This window comes from Alexandromys fortis, unplaced genomic scaffold (genome assembly GCF_014885135.2).
Source record: "Alexandromys fortis isolate MF-2015 unplaced genomic scaffold, M_Fortis_MF-2015_v1.1 scaffold_3, whole genome shotgun sequence".
NCBI classification, from domain to species: domain Eukaryota; kingdom Metazoa; phylum Chordata; class Mammalia; order Rodentia; family Cricetidae; genus Alexandromys; species Alexandromys fortis.
The window spans coordinates 10,030,349-10,033,575 of NW_026067909.1; the positions used below are offsets into that span (position 1 = coordinate 10,030,349).

Sequence of the window (3,227 nt, forward strand, 5' to 3'; positions counted from 1 at the left end):
AGCTGGGGGAGTGGCGACATTTTGTATTCAAACTATGGCAGCTGGCTCCCTGGGAGGAATCTCTCCAGTTTCCAGGGAGAGGAGGCGAGCTCAAGCTAAATGCCTTAAAATGGTGGTGCCGGCTGGACCCGCACGTTTAATGTGTGAGCCTGTAGCAGGAGCGGGTGGCTTCTCATTCAAACTGTGCTACCTCTATCCACAGTCTGCAGGCTCCTGACAGGAGAGCTCAAGGTGGAGTCAGAAGCTTGCTAGACAGAACAGACAGGTCCAGCATGATGTTGCCAGATCTCGAGTTAGGAATCTTGGGGGGGGGGGCACCACAGAGAGGCGCTGAGGATCAAACTCACGGACTCTTCATTCTGGCCCATTCCCTCAACTTAAAAACCTCCCTTTCATCGACTGAAGTGCAAAGCCAGTCAGGATCCTTGCTCTCATAGGGCTGAGTCCCCTGGGATTATATTTTAGTGGGGTGGTGACCTCAGCAGGTGGTCTTCCATGTCCCAGCCATGGAGCCGAGAAGGTGAGCAGAGTGGAACACCAACAGAAGAGAAGCAACAGGCAGGGGATGAAATCTTGCTTTCTAGAGCTGAAGTGATGAGAAAAAGGGGGCACCCTAGAAAAGATGGAGAGCTAGCCAGGCCTAGCAACTCGTGTATGCATTTCCAGCACTTGAGAAAATGAGGGATTTCCACGTGTTCAAGACCAGCCCAGCCTGGGCTACATTGTGTGACCTTGTCTACAACCTACATAGTAAATACCAGGCTAGGCAGGGCTACACAGCAAGACCTTGTTCCATTCCTCTCCCTTCAATCCCTTCTTCCCCAAATAAAATCCCCACCCACACACAGAGAGATTAAAGAGAGAGAGAGAGAGAGAGAGAGAGAGAGAGAGAGAGAGAGAGAAAGAGAGAGAACTGCCTTAGTCCATTCAAACAAAACCACAGAAAAAACAGTGCACAAAGGATGGTAGAGGCTGGCGGAGCTAAGGTTTCGTCTCAGCGAGGCACCATCCCTTCTTCCCTTTAGGCCAGTGAGATTTCAGTGAAGGCTGTGTGGATGCATGGTTCCTCCTCTCGCCCCTACCACCCATCCATCCTTCTTTCTCGGCTTCACCCCACTGGTGACAAAGCCTCTACAGAGTCAGTGGCGGACTTGTGAAGACTTGTAACTAGATACCTTGTCCCACCCTAGTCAGCGAGAATCAGACCCATGTGAGCAATGAGCAGAGACCACTCGGGTGCTCAAGACCTGGAGTGAGTGTGAGCCTCCTCCTGGTGAATCAATGCCAGAGGAAGCCAACCCAAAGAGTTGTAACTCTGTCTTTCCTTTCAGCTGCCGCCATGCCCTCGGGACTGAGAAGACCCAGAAACTGCAGGGTCACATGAGCCACGGTCACGGCTGCATCGGTAAACACCGCAAGCAGCCAGGAGGCTGTGGGAATGCTGGAGGCGCGCATCACCGCAGATCAGCTTCAGCAAATATCACCTAGGTCACTTTGGGGGAAGTTGATATGGATATTATGATTTAAAGTGGAACCAGAGCTTCTGCCTGACTGTCAACCTGGATAAATGTGGACACTGGTCAGTGAGCAGACAAGGGTCAATGCTGCAAAGAATAAGACTGGGGTTTTGTTTCCCATCATTGATGTTGCACGATCAGGCTTCTACAAAGTTCTGGGGAAGGGAAAACTCCCTAGGCAGCCTGTCACCGCGAAAGCCAAATTTCTCAGCAGAAGAGCTGATGAGAAGATAAAGGGTGTTGGAGGTGCCTGTGTCCTGGTGATTGAAGCCACCCAAGGAAGTTAATTAAATGCTAACATTAAAAAAAAAAGAGTTTTAAGCTCCAGAGTCTCCTAACAGAACCTCTAAAACACAGGCATTGATAAGAGATCAGTACAAGTACCAGGAAGCTCTCCAGCTGGAGTCAAAGGTGATCAGCAGAGGTCAATACTGAGACACCACAGTCTGATTCCTCAGTCAAGACCGTAACACAGCCTCTGTGAAAAAGGCTTCCGTGGGGGCAAGACAGAGGCAAGCTTAAAATACACACAGAGGCTCAATAAAGAACAGAGAATCCAAATAAAGATATGAAAAATACACAGGAATAGGGCTGGAGAGATGGCTCAGAGGTTAAGAGCTCTTGCTCCTCCTTCAGAGGACCCCGGTTGGATTTCCAGCACCCACATGGTAGCTCACAACCATCTGTGACTCTAGTGCCTTCTTCTGGCACAATAATCTCCAGGCACCAGACACACAAGTGGTATACAGACATATATGCAAGCAAAATACCCATACACACAAAATAAAATGCAAATGAAAAAGAATACTAAGGAGAACCAAATGGAGATTTTCTTTTTTAGGACTGAAAACTCTGATAATGGAAAAGATAAAAAAGAAAAACAAAAGCTCAGTGTGTGTGCATGTGTGTGTGTGTGTGTGTGTGTGTGTGTATCTGGGTGTGAAATGTGCTTCACAGGCCCATCCGTTTCAACCCTTGGTCTTTGACTGTGGGGTATTGTTTAGGGAGGTGGTGGAACCTTTAAGAGATGGGGCTTTGCTGGAAGAAGTGGATCACGGAGGGATCAACCTAGAGGGTTGTATAGTCCAGCCCTTGTTCTACCTAAGTCTCTCTGGTTCTGGTCTACTGGGAAATACAACCACTGGCCATAGAGTGGCCCGCCACCATACCTTCCCCATGGTGGACTGTAGCTTTGAAACAATGAGCCAACACAAGCCCTTCATCCCTTAAGTGGCTTCTTGTATTTGGTCACAACACTGAGAAATTAGCTACTGTGGTGGGCGTAAGTGATAGATGGAAGGGGAAAGATCCTGGGAGAGGATGAAACACTGAACTGAGATGTGGAAGTCAACACAGACGATCCAGGCTGGAGAGGAGATGGACCACCCGAGGCTGGGAAGGCAAACACACACACAGCCTAGCAACCCAAGGGACTGTATCAGAGAGATCACACTGATGCCTTTTGTGGCATGTTAGTCACTCTTCACGTGACCAAATACCCAACAAAAGCAGCATAGGGAAGGGTTGGTCTGACTCACAGTTGGGGGCTACGGTCCATCGAGGTTGGGAAGGCTTGAAGCAGTAGCACAGGGCAGCCGGTCACATTAGGTCCAGAGGAAAGAGAGATGAATGCTGGAACCCAGCTTCTTCTTTTTTTTTCTATTCGGCCCATGGGATGGTGATTCCCATATTCAGGGTGGGTATTTACAT

The 3,227-nt window shown here is 49.1% G+C and overlaps 1 pseudogene; it reads left to right on the forward strand.

The window, feature by feature from the left end:
* Window positions 1-506: 506 nt before the first annotated feature.
* Window positions 507-1,804, forward strand: LOC126498667 (60S ribosomal protein L27a-like; annotated as a pseudogene).
* The last annotated feature ends 1,423 nt before the right edge of the window (window positions 1,805-3,227 follow it).